This window comes from Phodopus roborovskii, unplaced genomic scaffold (assembly GCF_943737965.1).
Source record: "Phodopus roborovskii unplaced genomic scaffold, PHOROB, whole genome shotgun sequence".
Taxonomy (NCBI): Eukaryota; Metazoa; Chordata; class Mammalia; order Rodentia; family Cricetidae; genus Phodopus; species Phodopus roborovskii.
The window spans coordinates 71205-90517 of NW_026125941.1; the positions used below are offsets into that span (position 1 = coordinate 71205).

Consider the following 19313-nt stretch of genomic DNA (forward strand, 5'->3'; position numbering starts at 1 on the left):
TAACATACCACAATAGTAAGATGAGTCATTGTTTTCCATAGACATAAGAAAAAAATAAAACGTTACCAGTTAAACATGGAGTGCCACCAGTTGTCTGTTTTCAGAGAAATCTTGGATGTTGGAATGAGAAAAAAAAAATACAGCGAGTTTTCAAAAATGACAAAAATTTTAAAATACAAAGAAAACACAGTGGTCCTGGGTTGTATGATACATGATGATTTTTTTTGTGCATCCATTTCTACAATCGGCTTGCAATTTAACACTGTAATCAATTAGACAACGTGTTTATATACAGCTTTTTATATGGTTGTACCCACTTTCATGGCTCTGTGATGTATATGCAAGTGCACTGTAAAATGCTTAATTTCTTTGGTTGCAGCACCCCAGCGACCCTCCCACACACTCATTCATAAAGACATGTCCTGTTGTCAAGTTACAGGCAAATTGACATTTTAAAAATTAAACTGTATAAAACTCTCCCTGCAGTTAATTAAACTGTGAGAGAGATGTGCTATGGGAAAGCATTTCATTAAATGTGCACTTTTTTTTGCATTCCATTCTCGTAGAAAGGTTAAAATGGGATGGGGAACTGAGAGCTGTGGAGGCGGAGAAGGGATATACGTCTCAGGATACAGGAAATACGGTAACAGCGAAACCAGGAGGAAGCCAGCCCCGTGCCTGGAGGGGATCCGCCATCTCAGATCTCTCGGCCTTGCCAGGGCCCACCAGAGAAAACTGACGCTCTGGTCCGGCCATACCTATGGGGGACCAACCTTGTGCCTCCGGGAGATCCACGCTCCCACCAGGAAATACGCGGGAACCCAAGCCTCCAAAAAAGCGCTGTCTCCTGGCTCCGCGGTGGGATTATCCAGAAGGGACTCCCAGTGGAGGTAGTACCACTCTCCCCTCGGCGCCTCCTCCTGCATCTACTGGACTGAAGTCTCACCCTCCTCCTCCGGAGAAGTAGTGAAATAGATTTTTTTCCCAGCCTAAATCAGGTCAGATACGTTCTTTCTCATCTGGGACATCCAGGCTCTTTGAAACTTAATTACGCATTTTCCTAGCTCTTCTCCCCTTTCCTGTTCTTCCCACAAATTCAAAAAAGAAGAGAAACAGCATACACGCGATGAAAGGCTCTTTTACAAAGTATGCATGGATGAAATGGGTATTTGATTGCATTCAGTAATTAAGATGTTTTACATGAGATAATTGTACTCTTTTAAAATAAACTACAGTGTTTTGATTTTCGTGACAGGCCAAGGTGTAGGGAGGTACTAACAAAATGTTCACTGGTTGATAAATTAAAATTGGATGAGGATTGACTATAGTGTTCTCTCTACTTTTGTGTGTTTTGGAAATTTTTTTTTCATTTAAATATGCTTCGTCCAAGACCAAGAGCAAAGATGTGCCTAAGGCCTAATGCCTGTGCCCAGGGGGGATTGTAAGGTGAGCTTTGAGAATTAGGTTGATTTTTTTCTATGTAAAATGGGATTTAATAAGTGAAAACAAAAGTTACAGAATGATGGTCAAACTCAAGTACCATAAAAATGTGCTTGTTCAAGGTATTCAGCAATCATGGAAGGACCAAGTCACTGCCGGATAGTAATGAAAGCCATCAAAGAGGAAGGCAGAACTTTGGGTGGGCCTTAAAGAGTGAGTGACATGAGCCATAGACATGTAATATTTTTTAGGCCTACTGTTTCTAGACGGAAAATCCCAGGGCAGGCTTGTTCTGAAGCAGATGGCCTGTAATTCTCAATCTGTGAAAGAGATGGGCTACAGGAATGTAGGCCTTGACGGTTTGCCGAGTAGTGCGCAGTTTATTCTTGAAGCGTGAATCCCATAGGCCATTTCCAAACAAGCGCCGCTTGTGATTCAAGACTCTAATTCTTCCTTTCAGGAAACAATAGCCTGTTTAAATGAGCCTTATAAATTGTGAAAAAGAAAACAACCAAGTTTCACTCAAGTCTCCTAATTCCTTATTCATCTCACACCTTTACTTGTGGTTAGGCCTTGCCAGGGAGATGTGGGGGCAGATGACTAAGGCACAGTGGCTGTTGCGTAGCAGGAGTAATAGACATTTGAGCAAGTCATGAATAATGTTGGTAACCATGGATGTTCTGGGTATCAGGTTTGTTGCTAAAGCATGAAAAAGGATTGTTATTCACTTGATTGTTATTCCTTAGGCCCTTAGGCTCTTCATCCCCTCGGTTTTTTTTTTTTTTTCTTCCTCTATTCAAAGGCAAAATGTGGTAATTCAGGCTACAGGGAGAGAAATACTCACCTAGAAAACAAAGGAAGCTGTTCAGGACAAGAAGTGTGAAGGAGATGCTACAAAATTTCTCCCCAGTGACTTAAATCATAGACAATTGTAATGGCACATAATGAATCATTTTGTGTGTGCCACATATTTTTGTAAAGGGTTTTGCATGTTTGAATTTAATCACAAATCCACCAAAGGATGTTTGTATAGGCCAGTAAGTTCCTAAGTTACTACAAGTTGTGTCCATGTTGAGATTTGATTAAAGAGAAAATGCTTGGTTCCAGAGATGCTATGCTGAGAGCTGCTGTACAGAACATACCCTCTTCATACTGTGTGCCAGGCTAATAAGAATGTGCCATGGAATTGGGAGCTGTCGGAACACAAGGAAAATGAGTCAGACTGCTTGTGGCAGATGAAATGACTTCACCTTGCTTTACTGTTTTTCAGTCTTTGAGAGATTGCAGTATGACTCCATTTCCTTGGTGCATTTGTAAAATAGTTCACCCATTGAAGACCATGATGACTCTTTCTAATGCTACCCTGCTTTTGCTGGTGTCCTGCACCTGGAAGTTGTGATGCTAAAGGTAATCTTTGTTTTGTTTTGTTACTAAAAATGCATGTAAAGGAAGAAGAAAGGGATTGATTATGGAATGTTCAAAATAACTGGGCAAAACCCAAGAAGCTAGCATTCATTAGTCATGAAATTGAAACTTTTTTTTTTGTATTATATGAAACGATATGTACCAAAAAATAACCACATAAATCTCTAAGGCGTTAGTAAATTTACTTTATAGTTTGTGTTGCTACTTCAAAGTGAGTCTTTTTAAACCCCATTTTCCAATTGTTGCTAGCAAAGGAGAAAATGACTGCTACTTTTATACTGATTTTATAACATGCATCCTTTCTGAATTATATTTTTCTAGTAATTTATAGATTATCTTGGGCTATTTTTAAATTATATTGTATTGTATTGGCATTTTCTTCTTTACCAATATGCATTTTTTTTTTTAGTTTGTCCAAGAAAATAGTGGTTTTTTTTTTCTTTTTGGTGTTTTGAGACAGGGTTTCTCTGTGTTTGTTACAGCCCTGGCTGTCCTGGAACTCACTCTGTAGACCAGGCTGGCCTTGAACTCACAGAGATCTTCCTGTCTCTGCCTCCTAAGTGCTGGGATTAAAGGTGTGGACCACCACCACCCAGATGAAAATTAGTATTCATAATTCTGAAAGGCTTTATTGTGAATGGGGGTGGAGGTTTGTTTTTCATCAAATATTTTGTCTGTATCTACTTGAATAAATATGTTTTCCCTATTCATATGATAACATGAGAATGTGATAAGTTACAATAATTTTAACAAATTTCCTTATTTGGGTTTTAACAAGTCTTCGTCACTTTGGGGGGGGGCTCTGGGTAGGGCAGAGATTGGCCTCTTGTATTGGTCTTCAGGAATCATCCACTTTTTTGTCTTTTGTTTATTTTGTTATTTTTTTTTTTTTTGAGACAAGAGATGTTACCTAGACCTCATGAGGATAGGCTGGCTGGCCAGTGAGCCCAGGTGACCACTGTCTCTACCTCCCCAGCTCTGGGATTGTAAACCTGGCCACCACACCCAGCTTTTATTTAGGTGCTAGAGATAGAAGACCTTTATTTAGGTCTTTGTGCTTGAATATCAAGCAGTTTGCTTACAGAGCCATCTCTCCAGCCCTGTTTGCTTTTTAAATTATCTATATTTCTTTTTCTTCTAGTTCCTTTTCATTTATTCATTTTTCTAATTCAAGAAATTGGACTGCAGCTCAATATTTCTTTTCTAAAATAAAAAGTTAAAATAATGAAATATTATTCTCTACCAGTTTCACAGGTTTATATATATTATTTTGTTATTATACTTCAATAATTATCATTTTATAATGTCTAATGATTTTCTTAATATGTCCATTTTATATGCATGGGTGTTTAGCCTGTATGTATGTATGTACCACATGTATGCTTGGTGCCTACGGATGTCAGAAGAGAGCATCAGATCCTCTGGAACTGGAGTTACAGATGGCTGCAAGCTGCCACATGGTTGCTGGGAAATGTACCCCATCCTTTATAAGAGCAACAAGTGCTCCAACTCTTGAGCCATCTCTCCAGCCCCAGCCTTGACATTTTATTTTTGTTTTTAGATTTTCAGTTATTTATGCATTCTTTAAAAATTGTATTATGAAGCCATTAACCAAGATACAGATTAAATTTTATTTTCTCCCACTTTAAAGTATTTTTAAATCATTCTTGCAACAACAAGAAAAAGAAATTTTTATATATGCTATGCATCTCAAAAGAATCTGGTAATAGAAAACTTTTTTGGTCAGGTATGGTGGTGCACACCTTTAATTCCAGTATCCAGGAGGCAGAGACTCGTGGATCTCTATGAGTTTGTGGCCAGTCTAGTCTACATAGTGAGTCAGGCCAGCCTGGGCTACATAGTGACACCTTGTCTACAAATGAAACAAAAACCGAAAGCTTTTTTCCTTTCATAAATACAAAGATTATGGTTAGGATGTTTATTGATATTTAAGTCCATGGTTAAGCTGTGAGGATATTATAGAAAACCTCCCATACCACTTGTCTACATTTATCAACTATTACTTTGCCACATTTTCTCTCCCATTGTCTTTCATTCTGCCATCTCAAAGGAATTTGCTGCTGTATTTCTGCTTTACTTCTTAATACCTTATTATGTTTACTTGACATAACTACTTTCTCATACACTGTTTCCTTTTCTTGGTTGAAGTTGCAATCCAGGATAATATATTATGCTAAGGTTTTTTTTTCTTTTTTTTTTTTTGTGTGTGTGTGTGTCAAATTCCTTTGACCAGGAATTTCCTTCAATTTCTTAAGTCTTCTTTATTGCCATTGACAATTTCTCAAAATATAAGACAATTATTTTGTAGAAGACTCATTAATTTAGGTGTGTATATCATTTCCTCCTTTTTATATTTTGACAATATATGTTGGCAGGAAGACCACAGAATTCATATTAAGTTTTTCTTTGGACATCATATTCGCAGCTCGCTCATGATGCATATGTCTGATCAACATTGACTTCTTGGTTAAATCACTGGGATTTTGTTAGATTAACCTGTTGTTTTCTTTTTACAGTCAGTAATTTTGCTGTGAATACTTGGAGATTCTGTAACTTTTCAGTTTCTCATCAAACTGTCTTCTAGTAGTTTTTGTATCAGTTGATAATTCTTAACTGTTTTTACTATGATGAGTATAGAATAATAAATTTCAAACTCCATAACTTTTACTATATTCATTAGTTTATATTCTACTTGAAGAGAACACTTTCTTCCACTTACTTATTATATTTAGGCACATAAATTTTGTGTTATTTCATAAATAGCCTGATGCTATCATAATTATTTTATTCAGTTTGTCTTCTCTACCCTTTGACATGTTCACTATTCTTTGACAGATATTTAGACTTATTTTAACATTTCTTTTCTTCCTCACTTTTAGGCTCATCTTATATTTTCTACCCCATTGACCATTTCTCTATTTGACTGTGCTACTGGGAGATCGTATTTACAAACTGAGGTGTGCATCTATGGATCTTTTTTATCTTGTCATTTAATATTTAATTTCAGAGTACAAACATTGTTTTATATTTGCTGAAGTTTGCCTTATGTCTTAGAGAACATAGTGATTACTGTTTCTCATGTGTTTGTAAAGGGTTTGTATATTTCACCTGTTCCATATAGGGGCCTATAAATATCTGTTAAATGTGTTATGTTGTATAAATCTTCTATATCCCTAGTAAAGTCTAGGATACATCTTTTATCATTTTTGTGACCCTTTTCTTAAATCTTTCCTTAAGATCTATTTTGTTTGCTATTAATGTAGTTACAGCATGATTCCATTGTGGTGATGGTATTTTTTTTCCCATTCTTTAATCTACTCATTTTTCTTTTGAGACAGGGTCTCTCTATGTAACCCTGGGTGGCCAGGAGCTCACTATATAGCCCTGGGTGTCCTAGAACTCCTGCCTCTGCTTTCTGAGTGCTGGGATTAAAGGCATGTGCCACCATCCTCTGCCCATCTCCATTATTTGCTATATATTGTATTTTCTTCAATTTTTAAGTTTATTATGAATTTAGGGCTCAAAACAACTTTACTTTATTACACTGCTGTGGATGAGAAGGCTTGTGTAAGTTTCATCTGATTAAATCGAAATGCTGGCCAGCTGCACTCCTTCCCAGAGGCTCTAGAAGAGATTTTGTTCTCTGCAACTCAGGTTGTTGGTAGAATTGAGTTCCTTACAAAGGTAAGAGTGAGACCCACATTTACTTGATGGATGGCAGCTGATGGGTGTTCCCAGCTTTTAGAAGCCCTTCATTTGTGATCCTCTTTCATTGTCTTCAAAACCAACTATAAGTTGAGTCTCTCTCACACTTACAATTTCTCCATTTCCTATTCTCATTCATCCTCTCTCTGACTCAGGTAGGAAAAGGATTTCTATGTTTAAATACACATCAGTCAAAGTATGCCACCCAGTTAATCCAGAGGAAATTCTTCTGTCTTGAAATCCATAACTGAATTACATCAGCAGAGTTCTTTCACCTTGTAAAGCGACATAGTCGCCAGTCCTGGGAATTGATGTGAACTCCTTTATGTACCTATTTTTCTGCTTTCTGAAATTCATTATAGCAGCTAACCATAACCATAACTCAGTGTTTGATAATCCATTCTTTCATTCAACCAGCCAAAATATTTTTTAAAACATATATTAAAGCAAACATCTGTTATATTACAGACATTGTACCAGGTGCCCATACTGCAAAAATAAGATGTCTAACTCACCCACTAAAGCCATAAACCAGTTTGGTAAGTTCTATAGGAATTAGCGCATGATGCTGTGTAAGAAAATGAAAGAGGATATACTGCCTAGATTAGAAGTACCAAGATGGATTTTTGTGTGGATCAATATCTGTACTCGGTCTTGCAAAGCACTCTTGGGTATTAAGAGTGGGAAATGGTAAAATTATGTATTAGTTAGTTTTCTGTTGCTGTGATAAAATACAATGACCAAAACAACCTAAGGAAGAAAGACTTTATTGTGGTTTAAGGTTCCGGAGAGATAGAGTCCATAATGGGGAGGAAGGCCTGTCAGCAGGCAGCTGGAGCAGGAGGCTGACTGATCACATTTTATCCAGACATAGGAAGCAGAGAAAGCAAGCAGGAAGTGGGGCAAGGCTGTAAACCCCCAATGGTCACCTCCAGTTACTTCTTTCCTCCAGAAAGGCTCCATCACGTTTCCTATCCCAGTCTCCCAAGTTGCTAGGTTTACAGGCATGTGCCACCATACTACCTCCTAACAGCACCAACTGGGGACCAAGTGTCAAATATAGGGGACATTTCTCATTCAAACCATCATAAGGGCAAGTAAAGAATACTTCAAGCAGTGAGACTATAATGACCAAGAGTACAGAGTTTATTCAAGTCAGCCTGTTCTTTTACAGGATACAGATAGCAGTAGCTAGATCTGCAAATTGTGTAACTTCCTGGGATGTAGGATGAACTTATTGAGTAATGTGGAGCACGAATATAAACACTTTGTGTTCTTTATTAAATACCTCCAGTAAGAAATATAAAGTTATTAAAAACTTTTAAGGAAAGCCAAATATGGTGGCACACTTCTTTAATCCCAGCACTTGGAAGGTAGAGGCAGATGGAGCTCTGTGAGTTCAAGACAAAACTGGTCTACTTAACAAGGTCCAGGCTAGCCAGGCTACATAGGCAGACCCTGCCTTAGAAAAAAAAATTAAGGAGGGTGTTATGTTCACATTTGCATTTTATATACATCATACCAATCTTCATGAAGAAGATAGCATAGGAAGATATTGGATTGGAAAGATAGTTAATAATGTGAAAATCCTTCAAGTAATAAAACCCCTAGCTTGGCCACTGGTAGTTGGGGTGAAATACAGAGAAACTGATTAAGAAAGATTTATGCAATATTGATCACATGTTATATTAGAGTTTAACCTGTAAAACATAATCTGTAGGAGATATGTACTAAGAAATTATATACAATTACCATGTATGACTGGGATAGATTGCACAAGTATGAAATCTGTAGAATAGGCTCATAGGAAGGACACCCTGGAATTCTCCATCACAGGCTACAACTGAGATGAACATTTCAGAGAAGCTTTACCACTATTCTTCACTCCTATCAACTGACTAAATCAGATCTACCTAGATTATCTCCTAGCTCCTTATTTAAAGCCAAGAGGTTGTAGATGTCAGTCACAAGAAAAATAAAATACCTTTGCAGCTGTCCTGGGGTCATTGTTTGAATAACCATGGATTCTAACCTAGTTAAACTAACTTGACAAATGTTCATGACAAATGAGAGGTTTATAGGAAGGAAGGCAATCCTCAAGTTCCTTGAGATTAATATTATATAAAATCACAAAGATTCAGAATGCAATACATGTGATAATTTATACTATTTTGTGTAATCTAGCTAGGAGAAGACTGCTGGTAAGCTGGTAAAGATTTGAAATGACAAGAGAAATTTTGATGACTAGGTTAAAAACTGCTGTCAAGAATGATAGTGCAGCCAGGGGTTGGTGGCACATGCCTTTAATCCCAGCACTCGGGAAGCAGAGGCAGGAGGATCTCTGTGAGTTCAAGGCCAGTCTGGTCTACAGGGTGAGTTCCAGGACAGGCTCCAAAACAATACAGACAAACCCTATCTAGAAAAATCAAAAAAAAAAAAAAAAAAAAAAAAAAAAAAAAGAGTGATAGTGCAAGTCAAGAGAGTGAATTAGATACTCTAACATGCAGATGCATATAGCAAGCTGGCAAAGTGTCTGAATAAAACTCTAGAATCAATGATACTTCAAGAATAGCTAGACAAAGATGAACAAAGGGGAAGTAGAGGACAGGTGCGGGGAGAGTTTGCTGTTCAGAGTTTACAGAAAATTCAGAAAGCAACAGCGTCATACATGGCAAATAGTTTAATATTGAGAAATTATTTATTGTTGCCTTTTCATTTTTGACACAGCCTTGAGGATGATATCTCTAAAATACATATAAACATGTTGTTTCTCTGCTTAAAGTACTTTAATGATTTCCTCCTATCTACAATAAAATCTTTGATGGTTTGCAGATTACATTCTTAAGCCTAATATATTACCATTAAGCCCTGCACTTTGTATCAACTGTACCAAAGTCTTTTGTTGGATTTCTCTTTTCTTTTACTTCTGTTTTGTCTTGTTTTTTTGTTTTGTTGAAGACAAGGTTTCACTTTGTAGCACTGGCTGTCCAGCCTGGGACTCACTTTGAAGACCAGGTTGGACTCTAGCTGCCTGGCTTCCTTGGAATTTTTACTCCAGGATGATTCTCTGGAATTTACTGTTACTTTTGGCTCATTTCATGTTACATTTGGAATTCTGATGTTGTGCAGTCTGTCTTGCAAACTTGCTTATTTGGGAGGTTTTATCCCAATTTCCTGACCTCTACTTCAAGAAGCTAGTATTTATTGCATCTTTGCAATTATCTTTATTTCTTATCCCAGGATTTATATTTGTTTGTACATATCAGATATCAAAATAGTAGAAATAGTAGAAACACTCTGAAATCTCAGTGTCATTAAATTCCACCTGGTGAATGTGAAAGACCAGTTGTGTGAACAACAAAATCTGGCTGGGTTTGCTTGTTTCTCCCCTTTTATTGAAAATGGACGCTTTTCTCATACACTACATCCTGATTATAGTTTCCCTTCCCTCTAATCTGCTCCACCTGTCCTTCCATCCAGATCCACTCCCTTCCTGTCTCTCATTGAAAAAGAACAGGCTTCTAAGAGATAACAACAAAACATAACAAAATAAAATGTAATAAGATAAAACAAAGCTATTACATTGAAGTTGGACAACACAAACCAACAGAAGGCAAAGAGCCCAAGAGGAGGCACACTCAGGAGTCTCATAGAAACACCAAACTGAAAGCTGTATGATACATGCAGAGGACCTAGTGCAGATCTGTGCGGGCCTTGTGCATGCTGCTTCAGTCTCTAAGTTCATATGAACTTTGATAGGTTGATTTAGAGAGCCTTTTTCTCCTGGTGTCTTGTTGCCTCCTCTCTTCATGGGATTCTCTGAGCTTTGTAGGATGGATTTGATGGAGACATCCCATTTAGATCTGTGTGTTCAGAGGTCTCTCCCTCACCCCCTCTCTTTCTGTAAAGTTTAGCTGTAGGGCTCTGTATTTGTTCCCATCTGCTGCAGGAGGAAGCTTCTCTGGTGATGGCTGAATAATGCACTGAATTAGGAGTATAGCAGAAAGTCATTAGGAATCAATCACTTTATCACTGCTTTTTAAAGACCAGTAGAAGAGGTCCCACAGAAATTCCTCAACAACCCAGGCTGTTACCAAGACAATAAGTTGCTCTCCACAAACTAACAGTATGCACTCATTGCTGAAGACAACATCCACACAACTAATTGTCTTTGATACAGGAAGGTACTCTATAGCCTACCAAAAGACAAATATAAAGAATAACCTACGATGAAACCTTTGATCTACAATCTGTCCTGGCTTCAAGATACAATAGTGTAATTAGTCATGGCACAAAGCTTGTGGCAATAATCAACCAATGTCTGATTTGACTTAAGGCCCACTCCATGAGATGGAATCCATACCCAATACTTCTTGGGTGACCAAGAACCTGAGACTAGATAGCCCAGAGACCTAGGATAAAACAAAATGCTACCCTTTTTATTACACTGAAATGCACAGTTGGCCTTGGGGCCATAGTAATTTCTATCCCATAGCAATCTCTATGCTAATGGCATAACAAGGGTAAAATTCAGATTCATCTTTTACTATATGTAGGTCGTTCACTTCAACACGATGCCTTTTGGTATCATGACCCTTAGTAGGAATGAGGGAGTTCCTGTTGTCTTTTCACTACATACATGAGTTACCACCCATTAAAAAGCTCTAGGATTGGATCCAGGAAACATCCACTTAATAGGAGTTGACCAAGTCTTCCACTTCTTCACATTTCTTGTCCTATTCTTTCCCTTCTGGCTCACACTTAGCTTCCTCTGCCTTTCCCCCTATGATTAGGGACTCCTAATTCATTAGAGAACAGGATAGGGCAGAAGAGATGCTCTCGAGAAAGATCTTGGGCCTTTAAGGTATTTCATGACCTTCTCAGCTCCCTGATGATGGTGAGTCCATCCCTTGCAGAGTCAGACATGAGTGAGCTGCCTGGTGCTCATATAAAAGACTCCTGTCTTCTATCCTGTGGATACCTTTCCTGGTTGGTTGGCTCAGTCCAATGTAGAATGGTCTCCAGCTGAATCAATGGGCTTATCAGAAAGTAATCCTACAGCAAAATGATGATCAAATCAGTACTGTGACCAGCCCATTATGCTGTAGAGAGCTGGACTGTCACAGTGAGCTACATGTGTGTGTTTTTACTTTTAAAAATGTTTTCTTATAAGAGCAGGAGCCAAGGGAAATTGAGAGAGCTGGAGGGAGGGGCAAGGCAAGCTGCTGCCTGAACAGGATTCCTGTAAGGCCCCAAATTACTAGTCCCTATTTCTTAGTCCCTTGCTCAATATGTTTTTGCTCTTCCCTGGAGGTTGGAAAGGTTCTAGTCCCACATCAATAGATTGACAGAGAAAGAATTTCAGCTGTGATCTGTAGCTATCCAGAGGAAAGTGTAAGTATGGGAGCTGCTGGAAACCCATCAGTGGAAAGCAAAGAGTAAATGCCAGCATGTGTCTCCTGGCTGCCACTTTAACTGCACCCATCACAAGAAGGAAAGACACTTTGCTTCCACTGCTTGGGAACACTCTGAAAAGGAAGAGGCAGACATGGTGGTAGGCTCCCACTGGCAGAAGCCTGGAACTGCAAAGTACAAATGCCTAATCTCTATAACTTCTCCTGAGTTCCTGTAAGGAAAGGAGCCACATACCTAGAGCTCTCAGGATTTGGTACACTGCTGACCTTCACAAAGGATACCAGTATCAATGGCCCCAGTGCCTAAGTCATTGGCCAAGGGCCTAACCCCTATGATTAAATGTTAATGTTCATTGGCCTCCATGCTGCTATTTGTGTTGCCCTAGGACTTCTAGAGTACTTACTGCCCCTCCCTGTGGACCACACTGGTATACAGGCTTCTGTCTGGGTGGTGCCCCTGACTCAGGATAAGAGATCTGACTTGATCTGAGACCACTCAACCCAGCTGTCCCTGCTCACTCCCATGCCTAATATCTGGCATATGGCAGAAAGCAAATATTGCTGCCTGGACATTTTAGACACCATTTCCACTGGGTGGTAAATGACAGTCACCCCTTTCTTTATGCACACCAAGGACATTCACCTCTCTTAGGCTCAGTTGATCTGGGTCTTCTGCATGTTTTTGCCTCCAGAATAGGTGGAGGCTGAGGTGAGAGATATAGGACAGTGCCTTTAGTGGTGATGGGTCTCTATAACATATAGAGTGCATATAAAATGTTATGCAGTGCTGGTATTTTCTTTGATATGACCCACACTTTGTTTTCACTTGTACCAGCATAGGCCAGACTGGGAATGCACAGAGCTTGATGAATTTGAAAGCCATCCTCCCAATGCATTCTAGCACTTTGCTGTATACTGAATTGAGAAATAAACATTCTGTGCATTTTTTACTGGGAATAGAACAACAGTTAAATCGGATGAGGCCAAAACCAAACTCACAAACTGGAACAAATGTCTGTCATTCCTTTTTTTCTTTTCTTTTTTTGAGATAAGGTTTTTCTGTGTAGCTTTGGAGCCTGTCCTGGAACTTGTTTTGTGGACCAGGCTGGCCTCGAGTTCACAAAGATCTGCCTGCCTCTGCATCTGGAGTGCTGGGACTAAAGGCATGCGCTAGCACCACCCGTCTTCTCCTACTTCTTCAAAGCATACTAATTTGGCATCTTATTCTTTTCTATTTCTTTCAGTCCTTATATTTTGTGTACATTGACATTTTTCATGTTTGAGGAATAAACTACTTTCTCTGATTTGTCCATATTGCCTGTGCAAGTTGACATTTACTTGGTACGAGTGAAAGTTTTTCACTTGTCCATCAGCTGCAACATGTTTCTTATCACTTTTTGTCTTTGCTTGTTATCTGTATTGCTTCTCTAAAGATTATTGGTTTGAAAATTTATAGACGTTTAGAAAAAAAACAAAATATTTAAGTATTAGTACATACAACACTGCATCATAGATTAAGCATATAGTTCATTGATAGAAAACATGCCTATTTTGTATGAGTCCATGGATTTACATGATAGGACCACAAAAATCTCCTAAAGATAAGTTCAAGACCATGTACATAATATTATAAAATATACTTGGAAAGAAAATTTAAATCTATTTAGCAGGTTAGTGTAACATTTTGTAAGGTCTCTTATGGAATTTTAAGTGTAATTTCTTTTAGATTGCATCTTGCTATGGAGCCCAGGCTTGCCTGGAACTCACTACAGTGGGTTGGTTTCAAACTACTGATCCAACGACATTTACCTCCCAAGTGTTAGAATTCCAGTCATGTGTCACCACACCCTGCATATAATTCATTTTTGAACATGAAATACTATATTTTAAAGAGCTGAATGTAAATATTTGAAAATGTTTTATATAACCTTGTAATTGTACTGATATATAACTATCAAATATGTTAATTTCATGTTTCATAAACTTAAAGTATAAGAGCCACTAATTCTGTCTAAGACATATAGAGAATGGATTAGTACATCTATTTTAAGAGAACACAGTTGGCCCTCCATCAAAGCTCTGTCAGTGAATTCATTTAGCTCCAACCCCAGATCAACAATGTTCCTTTGTTGCTCTGGTTGTCTTATACTGTATTAGTGCATCTATGATTGTTTCGCAGGAAGACATTTCTTTTATATGACAACTTAAATAATACAAGGACGATTTACATAGCATTTCTATTGTTTTAGGCATTATAAGTAATCTGTGATGTTTATATATATGCAATCATGCATACCATTTATATGGAAATAGAATGCCATTTTATATAAAGGAGTTAAGGATCATCAGAGTTTGGGATCCATTTCCTGGCAGATAATTGGGGAATCTTGAAATTTGGTTTGCCTCATAATCCAACAGGATGAAAATACATTTGGATATTTATGAAAACAATTGGAGCCAGGCAGTGGTGGCACACACCTTTAATCCTAGCACTCAGGAGACAGAGGCAGGTGGATCTCTGAGTTTGAGGCCAGTCTCATCTACAGAGTGAGTTCCAGGACAGCCAGGGCTACACAGAGAAGCTCTGGCTTGAAAAACAGAAAACAATTGGAAAGACACTCAGTGCCCTTTATTTGGAGAATTATTGGTTAAGTCATAGAATCTGGTGGTATACTATTATACTCATAATAAAAAGAGCATATTAAATCAATAATGTATACTAAATATGAAATGCTAAGTAATGAAGATATAGCATAATAATATATATGAAACTCATTTTAATAGCAAATGGAAAACCTATGTATTTGTCAATATATCTGTTTATGATGATTGTAGAAAATGTGGAGCATGTACTCTAGACTACATCTGTCAACCTGCAAAGACTGGAAATGGGGCTTATTGGAAAAAATTACTAAGTTATTTTTTTTCTCTTGTTTTTTTTTTTTTTTTAGACACAGGGTCTCACTTAGCACAGGCTGGTTTTGAGCTCCTAATTATCCTGTCTCTACTTCCAAAATGATGAGATTACAGGCATGTATGCACCACTACACCCAGCTTCCAATCTTGTCTTATACATTTTATATTTTATCCTTTATTACTACATCTACCTTGAAATAATTATCATGAAACTTCCAAGTACATATAGAAAGAAATTGTAAACAAGCATGGAGACAGTTGATATACCCTCTGGTTACATCAGTGCACACATACAAATGTGTATAATAAATAACTCACTAATTCTAATTACATATCAAATAGTCCCGTCTTTTAGTACAAAAACATGGTTTTAAAAAGTGGTCACAAATGGGCAGGTCATGGAAGACAGTATGTATATGGTCAACTATGATGAATGACTTCGTGCATTCTTTACTGGGAATCAAAACATACAAAGAGGAGCCACCCCCATTCTGTCATAAATCAACTATTTTGGAAGTTCTCCTAGTTTGTACTAACTATATCATACTCAGTACTATTCAACAGAGGAATGATTAAGCAAATTAACTTTGTCATATAAAGTAGTATCATGAGACCAATAAAGTATTGAGGTAAATCAATTTTTATAAAGAATGCTCATTGACTGAGCTTGGTGGGCATGGTTGTATACATTTGTAATCCTAGCACGTGGGAAACAGAGACAGGAGGGAAATCTTCAATTTTACAAATTCACAATTAGTTCATTCTTTTTGTAGTAGTCAAAATTCTTGAGAGATGGCTCAATGGGTAAAGAAAGTGCTTGCTGCATGAGTGTGAAGCCCTGAATTCGAAACCCCATAAACCAGGTAAAACTGGGTGTGGAACCACACATCTGTAATCTCAGCAAGATGGGAGGGTGAAAACGTGAGAACCCTTGGAAGTTTGTAGGCCAGCTAGCCTGGCTTCCGCACCTGTGAACAACAGAGAGACCCTGTGTCAGACAAGGTGGAAGGTGAGAACCAACACCCAAGATTATCTTCTTATATCCACATGCATGTCATGGAACATGTACACTCACACATGACTGTGTGCACGTGCGCGTGTACACGTGCGTGTGCGCGCGCACACACACACACACACAAACACAAAAAGATTATTTCTCCATAATTTTCAGTTTATAAATGATAGTGCTAAATAAATAACATGAATTAAAAACAGTGAAAATATAAACATTGGAAGTCTTTTAACAGAATCAACATTTTTACAGGTATGTATTTTGACCTGTGTTTTACTTGTGAAGTTCACGAAAGTGATCCTACATATGAGTAAATCAACTTCATTTTTTAATAAGTAATAGCTGCAATCACACTCAGTGTCATTTAGTAAAGGAATAATTTGATAGATAATATTGTTATATAGTATTATGTAACAACTGGAATAGTGAGGTGAGTCAATCTGTATAAAGAAATCTCATTAAAGGAGCAGGACATGGTGGTACACACCCATAATCCCTGCACTTGGGAAACAAGCAGGAGGGAAATTATGAGTATGAGACTAGCCCTGGTTGTACAGTGATACTGAGATACCATCACAAAAAGGAAAAAAATCATCTAGAACTTAAGATGTTAACCTGCATAAGACCAAAATTGGCCCCCTGAATGTGGGTGTCAGTTTGGGGGCCTTGGGCAGTCTATGGGGCCTCTGACAGTGGGACCAATATTTATCCCTACTGCATGAATGGACTTTGGGAGCCCATTCCACATAGAGGGATACTCTCTCCGCCTAGATACAGCGGGGAAGACCTAGGCCCTGCTCCAAATGATATGATAGACTTTGAAGATCTCCATGGGAGGCCTTGCCCTCCATGAGAGGATGGGGGGGGGTGAGGTGAACATGGGGGGAGCAGGAGGAGGGGAGAGAGAGGGGGAATTGGGATTAGTATGGAAAAAAAGATTGTTTTTAAAAATTAGTAAAGTATATAAATGGATGGTCCAATTCATATTACAAACTCCAAATTAAAGTATTTTATTTTAACCATCATGTATATTTACATATAAATAAAGTCACAGACAATGGTGAAGAAGTGATTGATGCTGATATTTTCATCTGGAAATAGAGGAAAGACTGAGAAATGGTAAAAAAAAAGTTTGGTGGGAAGAGGGTTTTTAATCTACATTTTTTAAATATGAATTTTCTAAAATGTAAGAGAGTCAAGAGCATTGAAGCAACATTGATGGGTGAGGGATGATACATAGAAAACCAAAAGTCACTGAAATAAGCATCCGTGCCATTTTCTGAGAGAAAATTACACTAAGGGTAACAGAAACTCTGATCTAGTTGACACAAAAGCCTTTTTTGCATTCACACATTAGGTATCAAGCACTAGCAGATTACCAGTATCCTAGGATATTTCTGTTATAACCTGCTTAGAAGAGAATCTGAAGTATTGACTTCTGAACATGTGTATTTGACCTGTATAGTTGTATTTCTCATTGTAAATGAATATCCTTCTCTTTTTATATCTTTCAGTATTTTGATGTAATGACTGTGATTTCACCTCCAGAATTTGGATGAATGTAACAGGACGTGGGCAAGATCGGGTTGTAGACATCTAGCACTGAAGGCCATGGTGTGTGTGGATCATGGTAAACTCACCAAAGCAAGTAATGCCCTTGAGATGATCCTGCAGAAGCCAATCATTGCTCTCTTTTGTTGATACCCAGTCTTTGCTGTATTACATTAAAATTGCATAAATCCATTAATGTCGAAATAAATATTGTCTTGTTGCTGTGTTAGAGCTACATGACTATTATCTGCTAAATTTTGACTTTGAAGTAAGTATTCCATGAAAATTCTAAATATAACATATTACTAAAATTAGTCACCAAATCTGACCTGTTCCCTATAGATGACCATCTAATCGTCACTGTAGTATGACTATGGCAGGAAAGGTATGGTTAAGTGCAATCTTAACAGAGTTAGGTTGCCAGTAAGCTATACTTAACCAACAATTTGTTTATGCCCTGTATAGCCTGGTATATTAATCCTCATTTTGTATTTCACAGTTTAACTATTTTCTTGGTCAAGATAGTTTGTGTGCTTGTGTTTCTAGTTTATTACTTCTAAAATGGCCAAAATTAAATACTATGAGTATCCTAATTATAAACATTTATAAGTATTGTGTGTCAAAGCAACACATACTATGGGAAAACTTCAGTTTCCCATTCTTACAGGTGTCATAGTTAAGGAATTGTTCATTCATTACTCATGAATCAGGTATTTAAAGACCAAGGGATGTAGCTGAATAGTAAAGCACTTGCCTAACATGTGTAAGTTCCTGGATTTAATCCTCCAAACTGCCAGAACCTAGACCAGAAATACCCCCAAATGTGTTCGGGAGGGATTAGAGATTCATAGGAAAATTGTGCATGCATTGTAACAACTGTCAGCCAGAGGTATAAGAATGAGGATTCTATCTTCTGAATTATAATAAAAAAGTACTTAGTGTATCTGAAAGCAACATATACACATGCCTATAAGCTAATATATAAAATGATCAGATCACATAATTTGTTCAAGCTGACCAATATTTTTGAGAAGGTGTTAAGTGTATTTGATTCTAAACACTGAAATTAGTCCTTGGCCTCCGAAGCAAGGAATCTGGAGGAAAAAACAAAACAAAACAAACAAACAAACAATCCCAAATATACAGTGATAATCTTTTCTAGTCCAGAGTTACACCCATGCACAATTAATACATTCTGAGCAAGTACATTAAAAATGCTGTATCATTGTCCTTTAGAGTTTTCACACTATTGAAGCAACACAATCATTACAAATAGAAGTCACGGACTTGAACCAAATGATAACTGGTGATAGGCATGTCATGAGCCAAAGCCTCACTATCGTACAGGTGATGCCAGTCTCTGAAATATGTATTAGTACTTTGTATCCTAGTTCAAGTTGCCTTCTGAAGAAGTTCCAAGATGATCTGAGGATCATAGACTTTGCAATGGAACTAGAATAGCCAAAACAGTTCCAGGATATCTTATGTTTCCAAATTTGAAAATTTACCGCAGAAGTGCAAACAACAAAATGGTGTAGGATATATGTATTGATTAATGAAATAAAATCAGCAGCCTAGAAATAAGCTGTCATATTTATAAACAATTTCTAAAAAAGTGCCAAGCAAGGCTAAGAAGGATGGTGCTTTCTCCAAAAGGTGCTGTGACTAGCAAGCATCCACAAGCAAAAGAATGAAGCTAAATCCCCACCTGACATGCATTCAAAACTTAACCTAAAATGTATCAAAGACATCGATCCAATGGTTACATAAAATTTTTGGGAAGAAACAGGAATAAGTATTTATGAGCTTAAAATATCTATTTTAAATGT

The 19313-nt window shown here is 37.6% G+C and overlaps 1 long non-coding RNA gene across 1 annotated transcript; it reads left to right on the plus strand.

Moving 5' to 3' along the window:
• Nucleotides 1–983: 983 nt before the first annotated feature.
• On the plus strand, nt 984–17715 carry LOC127218083 (uncharacterized). The gene is made up of 3 exons (XR_007834149.1): nt 984–998; nt 2711–2847; nt 17448–17715. It is a non-coding gene; the product is annotated as an uncharacterized LOC127218083 (long non-coding RNA).
• Nucleotides 17716–19313: the final 1598 nt, after the last annotated feature.